The sequence below is a fragment of the Cherax quadricarinatus genome, chromosome 82 (genome assembly GCF_038502225.1).
Source record: "Cherax quadricarinatus isolate ZL_2023a chromosome 82, ASM3850222v1, whole genome shotgun sequence".
Lineage (NCBI taxonomy): Eukaryota > Metazoa > Arthropoda > Malacostraca > Decapoda > Parastacidae > Cherax > Cherax quadricarinatus.
The window spans coordinates 6,492,313-6,500,998 of record NC_091373.1 but is presented as its reverse complement, the minus strand read 5'-3'; the positions used below and the strand labels follow the sequence as shown (position 1 = coordinate 6,500,998).

The 8,686-nt window shown below is 47.6% G+C and overlaps 1 protein-coding gene across 1 annotated transcript in view; it reads left to right on the top strand.

The window, feature by feature from the left end:
* Positions 1-1,453: 1,453 nt before the first annotated feature.
* LOC128702860 (uncharacterized) overlaps positions 1,454-8,686 on the top strand; it is a 40,336-nt gene continuing 33,103 nt past the window's right edge. The window contains exons 1-2 of the mRNA XM_053797299.2: positions 1,454-1,537; positions 8,015-8,202. The gene's annotated coding sequence lies outside the window, so the exon portion shown is untranslated. The remainder of the gene's footprint in view (positions 1,538-8,014; positions 8,203-8,686) is intronic.

The following is an 8,686-nucleotide window of genomic DNA, read 5'->3' as shown; positions in this document are numbered from 1 at the left end:
GCTGAGGACAAGGGGAAAATTGGGCTCTATTTGCTGGACCCTTACTGGCAGACTGGTTGGTTGACTGTCTACCTGTCCACCTTTCTATCTCTGTCTAAATTGGTTGTGGTGTGGAGAGGCTCCAGTTACCGTAACTGGAACCTCTCCACACCAATCATCAATGACAGTCACTGGGGTTACCATGACCGAAACCTCTCCACACCGAACATCAATGACAGTCAATGGGGTTACCAAGGCCGGAACCTCTCCACACCAAACATCAATGACAGTCAATGGGGTTACCAAGGCCGGAACCTCTCCACACCAAACATCAATGACAGTCAATGGGGTTACCAAGGCTGGAACCTCTCCACACCAAACATCAATGACAGTCAATGGGGTTACCAAGGCCGGAACCTCTCCACACCAAACATCAATGACAGTCAATGGGGTTACCAAGGCCGGAACCTCTCCACACCAAACATCAATGACAGTCAATGGGGTTACCAAGGCTGGAACCTCTCCACACCAAACATCAATGACAGTCAATGGGGTTACCAAGGCCGGAACCTCTCCACACCAAACATCAATGACAGTCAATGGGGTTACCAAGGCCGGAACCTCTCCACACCAAACATCAATGACAGTCAATGGGGTTACCAAGGCTGGAACCTCTCCACACCAAACATCAATGACAGTCAATGAAGTTACCAAGGTTGGAACCTCTCCACACCAAACATCAATGACAGTCAATGGGGTTACCAAGGCTGGAACCTCTCCACACCAAACATCAATGACAGTCAATGGGGTTACCAAGGCCGGAACCTCTCCACACCAAACATCAATGACAGTCAATGGGGTTACCAAGGCTGGAACCTCTCCACACCAAACATCAATGACAGTCAATGGGGTTACCAAGGCTGGAACCTCTCCACACCAAACATCAATGACAGTCAATGGGGTTACCAAGGCTGGAACCTCTCCACACCAAACATCAATGACAGTCAATGGGGTTACCAAGGCTGGAACCTCTCCACACCAAACATCAATGACACTATCATGCATTTTTTGCAGTTTGCTGAGTAAATCAATACCAATGCTGCAGAAACTTCATGACATATAAATACCGAACATACCCATGCCCTTTGCTCAAGGGTACATTCATTTGCTTGCACCTGGAGGTTAGTTAACGAGGTTTCAAGCCTATCGACTGCACTAGCATCATTAAAGGCTGCGCATCACCTGTTTTCCCACCATTCAAGTATACTTTAAACCCTAAAGTGAGGACTGAAGTAAACTCTCAGCGTATATACGCTGAGAGTCATACACATCTCAGTGTATATATCCTGTGAGAGCAGCTGCGCATAATGCAAAATATGCGTAAACAATTGTCTACGAACTAGTTGGTAAACACACGCATTTAACTTATCACGTGACCTGTAGTTGACCTGGCTGTCTCCAAGTCAGTGCAAGGCTGGAGGTGAGGGAGTGCACACACGGTGGATGGTTGACCATAGGTCTATAATTCACGTGTTCCTGAGCAGTTCACCCAGACAAAGTAATTATATTTAAATGTTGTCTTGTCAGATTATAGACAGTTAGTGTTGTTAATAAGATAGATGTTGGATTTTAGAAAGAAATAATTTAATGAATGCTGCTATATGTTTAAATTTTCGATTTTTTGAACTAAATTTTGTCTTTATTATTTTTAATAATTAATAATAATAATTATTTCTACAAATACATGATGCAACTTATACAGACCATAGCTGACACCTATGACATACTACTAAATAGAAAGTCCCTTGTTATGCTGAGCATTTCAGGCTAATTGGTGAATTTTGTCCCAGAATGCGACCCACACCAGTCGACTAACACCCAGGTACCTACTTACTGCTAGGTGAACGGGGACAGCAGGTGTCTTAAGGAAACACATTCAAATATTTCCACCCGTACTGTGGATCGAACCGCAGACCTCAGTGTGGGAGCTACCAATCGAGCTGCGGGTTAATTACCACTGTTAGTCTTTGTTATTGTTATTAAGAGATAAGCACTGTGCAGACATAGTCAAATACACATTCATACACACGCACATTCACATATTCGCGCGCATATTTACATACACATAAATTCACTCGTGCTTGTTTATTCACACGGCAAGGGCCTGGGTTCGATTCCCAGCCAGGGTAGAAACGCCTGTTGTCTATGTTCGCCCATCAGTAAAATGGGTACCTGGGTGTTAGTCGACTGGTGTGGGTCGCATCCTGGGACGAAAACTGACCTAATTTGCGGGAAATGCTCAGCATAACAAGGGACTTTCTATATAGTAGTATGTCACTGATGTCAGCTATGGTCTGTATAAGTTGTATCATGTACTTGTAGAAATAAAAATTTTTATTAGTATACACTCGTATATACACTCATGCACTCTTATATACACATTCACACATTCACATACTCGCACACACACACACACACACACACACACACACACACACACACACACACACACACACACACACACACACACACACACACACACTAAATTTACGCGAGGAGCAGCACACTCAAGGAAAGACACATTATCACACAGGTAGACAGTAACAAAGACACATGACACATGGAAGCAACAACACACGGTGCCCAGCACACACAAGAGAGTATACAGACTCTCACAGACGAGAGGATACAGATGCATAGAAGAGAATCCGGATACAAACACACGTACAATCCCGATGCAGGCGCGCGCGCGCACAATCCGGATACAGACACACAGAAATACACACGAACAATCACACTGTTCTGTATGATAATCATCATTATTTTAAATTGATATTGGAGAAACTATCACCGTTATAATTACTGTTGCTGGCAACGGCTCCTGTTAAAGGTGCATGTTTGGACTGCGTGTTTAGGTACCTACAACCCGATGCCAAAATAGGCACCACTACTGTCGTCTCCTGCTTCTTTATTCCGCTTGTTTTTCTTTTGTTTTTTTCTCTTTTACATTCTCAGTCATCCTCGTCTCTTATATTTTTTCCCCTTCTTCCTTTTTCACTTTGTTCTTCTCTTATTTCTCCCTGTCAATCCCTCTGACTCCCTTTCGTCTGCATCCTCCTCTTTGTTTTCATTTTCCTCGTCTTTTGCCTCCTCGTTTTATTCCTCCTCGTCTTTTGCCTCCTCGTTTTATTCCTCCTCGTCTTTTGCCTCCTCGTTTTATTCCTCCTCGTCTTTTGCCTCCTCGTTTTATTCCTCCTCGTCTTCTACCTCCTCGTTCTATTCCTCCTCGCCTTCTGTCTTCTCGTTTTATTCCTCCTTGCCTTCTGCCTTCTCGTTGTATTCCTCCTCGTCTTTTGCCTCCTCGTTTTATTCCTCCTTGCCTTCTGTCTTCTCGTTTTATTCCTCCTTGCCTTCTGTCTTCTCGTTTTATTCCTCCTTGCCTTCTGCCTTCTCGTTGTATTCCTCCTCGCCTTCTGCCTCCTCGTTCTATTCCTCCTCGCCTTCTGCCTCCTCGTTCTATTCCTCCTCGCCTTCTGCCTCCTCGTTCTATTCCTCCTCGCCTTCTGCCTCCTCGTTCTATTCCTCCTCGCCTTCTGCCTCCTCGTTCTATTCCTCCTCGCCTTCTGCCTCCTCGTTCTATTCCTCCTCGCCTTCTGCCTCCTCGTTCTATTCCTCCTCGCCCTCTGCCTCCTCGTTCTAATCCTCCTCGCCTTCTGCCTCCTCGTTCTATTCCTCCTCGCCTTCTGCCTCCTCGTTCTATTCCTCCCTTCCCCCTCCCTAACGTTGTTTCTGCAACAAGGTAGTCTGATACATTCGTTGAGGCAGATCAATTGTTTTTCGAATTCAAGACTTCCAGGTCTTCCTGCTGGGAGGCTCCTGTGTCCTGCTGGGAGGCTCCTGTGTCCTGCTGGGAGGCTCCTGTGTCCTGCTGGGAGGCTCCTGTGTCCTGCTGGGAGGCTCCTGTGTCCTGCTGGGAGGCTCCTGTGTCCTGCTGGGAGGCTCCTGTGTCCTGCTGGGAGGCTCCTGTGTCCTGCTGGGAGGCTCCTGTGTCCTGCTGGGAGGCTCCTGTGTCCTGCTGGGAGGCTCCTGTGTCCTGCTGGGAGGCTCCTGTGTCCTGCTGGGAGACTCCTGTGTCCTGCTGGGAGGCTCCTGTGTCCTGCTGGGAGGCTCCTGTGTCCTGCTGGGAAGCTCCTGTGTCCTGCTGGGAGGCTCCTGTGTCCTGCTGGGAGGCTCCTGTGTCCTGCTGGGAGGCTCCTCTGTCCTGCTGGGAGGCTCCTGTATCCTGCTGGGAGGCTCCTGTATCCTGCTCTAACACGCTATCCACATTCTCTTTTAAGAGTGAAGTTTAGTGGTATACAGTACCGACAAGTTGATTAGTTCAACACACGTGCTACAGTTAGGTATCTTCTGGAACGTTTCGCCTGCTCAGTAGACTTCTTCAGTCGAGTACAAAAAAGCATGCAGAATGGACTGATACATTGTTTTCACAACTCTTTTGCTTCTGCTAACTTTTCTGTACTCGACTGAAGAAGCCTGCGGTGTAGGCGAAACGTTTCGGAATAATGATGCCTAACTGTTGCAACTGTGTCTAAATTATCACTCAGACTCTTTTACGAGTCTCCTCTTATAACAAGAGCTGTACACGTTGGAAGTTAGAACACGGGATGAACTGTGACTCCAGCATCACTCCAGCGTCACTCCAGCATCACTCCAGCATCACTCCAGCATCACTCCAGCATCACTCCAGCGTCACTGGGAGGAACCCCAGTTCCTCCCAGTGACGCGGTCTGGCTCCAGTATATAACCCTAAAATTCTACACTAAAAAACATGTGTGCTGCAGCAGGCCTACTGGCCCATGCTAGGCAGGTCCACCCCACACCCACTCGTGTACTTGTCTCGCCTATTTTTAAAGCTCGTCCATGGCTCGTGACTTGCTTGTAGCTCCTTCGGCTCACAACCAAAAGAACCGGATTCTGTTATGGGGGCGAAAGGGGCGGCATTAGGCAAGATTCCTTACATCTGTTGCTTCTGTTCGCCTAAAAATTAACAACCAGGTAACTGGTTGTTAGCAAACTGGTATGGGTGGCATCCCGGGGAAGAGAATGAGAGGACCCTCGATAGAAATAAGCCGAACTTCTTCGTTTTTTTGGGATATCCTTTGTAACTAACTCTTGGTAAATAATCAGTGATGTATTTTTCGATGTTTATGTTAGCTTTTGATAAACCAGTTCGTTTTCTATAACAGAATCTGCAGAAAACGTCGTATGATTCACAGGATAAACTTAAATATATATTCTCTCAACAAATCCTATAATAATCATCATAATTATTTCTACAAGTACATGATACAACTTATACAGATCATAACTGACATCAGTGACATACTACTGTATAGAAAGTCGCCTGTTATGCAGAGAATTTTGGACAAATTAGGTCAATTTTGTCCCCAGGATGCGACCCACACCAGTCAACTAACACCCAGGTACCTTTTTTATTGCTAGGTGAACACAGACAGTAAGTGCAAGGAAAATACTTAATATTTCCACCCATACAACAATCAGTGTGTGAAGCGAGTGCGTTGTCAAACAAGCCACGGGACATTTGACTAATTACTTCAGTATCTTGTCCACTCGTGGACATCATGACTGGCCAAAATATGAGCTGATAAGTAAGACGTATGGGTATCTTTATTTCAGAACGTTTCGCCTACACAGTAGGCTTCTTCAGTCAAATACAGTGTCAGCAGACGCAATAGAGGTATAAAGACGATGTAATCGTTTCTTACCCTGAAAGACCTGGTATTGAGGTGGTCAGTCCCTCACCCTGGAAGACAGTATTGAGGTGGTCAGTCCCTCACCCTGGAAGACAGTATTGAGGTGGTCAGTCCCTCACCCTGGAAGACAGTATTGAGGTGGTCAGTCCCTCACCCTGGAAGACAGTATTGAGGTGGTCAGTCCCTCACCCTGGAAGACAGTATTGAGGTGGTCAGTCCCTCACCCTGGAAGACAGTATTGAGGTGGTCAGTCCCTCACCCTGGAAGACAGTATTGAGGTGGTCAGTCCCTCACCCTGGAAGACAGTATTGAGGTGGTCAGTCCCTCACCCTGGAAGACAGTATTGAGGTGGTCAGTCCCTCACCCTGGAAGACAGTATTGAGGTGGTCAGTCCCTCACCCTGGAAGACAGTATTGAGGTGGTCAGTCCCTCACCCTGGAAGACAGTATTGAGGTGGTCAGTCCCTCACCCTGGAAGACAGTATTGAGGTGGTCAGTCCCTCACCCTGGAAGACAGTATTGAGGTGGTCAGTCCCTCACCCTGGAAGACAGTATTGAGGTGGTCAGTCCCTCACCCTGGAAGGCAGTATTGAGGTGGTCAGTCCCTCACCCTGGAAGGCAGTATTGAGGTGGTCAGTCCCTCACCCTGGAAGGCAGTATTGAGGTGGTCAGTCCCTCACCCTGGAAGGCAGTATTGAGGTGGTCAGTCCCTCACCCTGGAAGACAGTATTGAGGTGGTCAGTCCCTCACCCTGGAAGAAAGTATTGAGGTGGTCAGTCCCTCACCCTGGAAGGCAGTATTGAGGTGGTCAGTCCCTCACCCTGGAAGGCAGTATTGAGGTGGTCAGTCCCTCACCCTGGAAGGCAGTATTGAGGTGGTCAGTCCCTCACCCTGGAAGACAGTATTGAGGTGGTCAGTCCCTCACCCTGGAAGACAGTACTGAGGTGGTCAGTCCCTCACCCTGGAAGACAGTATTGAGGTGGTCAGTCCCTCACCCTGGAAGACAGTATTGAGGTGGTCAGTCCCTCACCCTGGAAGACAGTATTGAGGTGGTCAGTCCCTCACCCTGGAAGACAGTATTGAGGTGGTCAGTCCCTCACCCTGGAAGACAGTATTGAGGTGGTCAGTCCCTCACCCTGGAAGACAGTATTGAGGTGGTCAGTCCCTCACCCTGGAAGACAGTATTGAGGTGGTCAGTCCCTCACCCTGGAAGACAGTATTGAGGTGGTCAGTCCCTCACCCTGGAAGACAGTATTGAGGTGGTCAGTCCCTCACCCTGGAAGACAGTATTGAGGTGGTCAGTCCCTCACCCTGGAAGACAGTATTGAGGTGGTCAGTCCCTCACCCTGGAAGACAGTATTGAGGTGGTCAGTCCCTCACCCTGGAAGACAGTATTGAGGTGGTCAGTCCCTCACCCTGGAAGACAGTATTGAGGTGGTCAGTCCCTCACCCTGGAAGACAGTATTGAGGTGGTCAGTCCCTCACCCTGGAAGACAGTATTGAGGTGGTCAGTCCCTCACCCTGGAAGACAGTATTGAGGTGGTCAGTCCCTCACCCTGGAAGGCAGTATTGAGGTGGTCAGTCCCTCACCCTGGAAGACAGTATTGAGGTTGTCAGTCCCTCATCCTGGAAGACAGTATTGAGGTGGTCAGTCCCTCACCCTGGAAGACAGTACTGAGGTGGTCAGTCCCTCACCCTGGAAGGCAGTGTTGGCGTGGTCAGTCCCTCACCCTGGAAGATGGCATTGAGGTGGTCAGTCCCTCACCCTGGAAGACAGTGTTGGCGTGGTCAGTCCCTCACCCTGGAAGATGGCATTGAGGTGGTCAGTCCCTCACCCTGGAAGACAGTATTGAGGTGGTCAGTCCCTCACCCTGGAAGACAGTATTAAGGTGATCAGTCCAGCATAGGCTTTACTACCTTCGTCACGATTTTTATAATTACCGAGATGCCTGATGGGACCTCGGAGAATTTTTAATGATATTATTAGCTTGTCTTGGTTATTTTAATTTGGTGTGATAATTGTGTTGGGCATTTTAGCAATGTTGGCAATTTTATTTGTTAATTTTATCTATTTTTCTTGTTGCACATGTTTTTGTTGCATATATTTTTGTTGCAAAGAGTGATGAATAATCAACACAGTGCTCTGTAAACATATATTACAATTGCTATTACTATTACTATTATTGCTATTACTATTACTATTATTGCTATTACTATTGTTACTATTTACATCACTATTACTACTATGGTTCTGGTCCCCAGGATGTGATCCACATCAAACTAGCACCCGGGTACCTATTTTCTGCTAGGAGAACTAGGGTATGTGTGTGTTGACGTACCCACTTCTCTACCTACCCCAGGATTCAACCCTGCCTGTCTGTTGTGAGCCAACGTCACTTGGTACCATTTAGCCCGCAGCTGCCCTATGTAGTGATCACTATTTCAGAGTTGTAAGTACCTGTGATACCAAGCACTGCTAGACTGCTTCACTGTCATCACTGCTAGACTGCCTCACTGTCATCACTGCTGGACTGCCTCTCTGTCACCACTGCTAGACTGCTTCACTGTCATCACTGCTGGACTGCTTCACTGTCATCACTGCTAGACTGCCTAACTGTCATCACTGCTAGACTGCCTCACTGTCATCACTGCTAGACTGCCTCACTGTCATCACTGCTAGACTGCCTCACTGTCATCACTGCTAGACTGCCTCACTGTCATCACTGCTAGACTGCCTCACTGTCATCACTGCTAGACTGCCTCACTGTCATCACTGCTAGACTGCCTCACTGTCATCACTGCTAGACTGCTTCACTCTCATCACTGCTGGACTGCTTCACTGTCATCACTGCTAGACTGCTTCACTGTCATCACTGCTAGACTGCTTCACTGTCATCACTGCTAGACTGCCTCACTGTCATCACTGCTAGACTG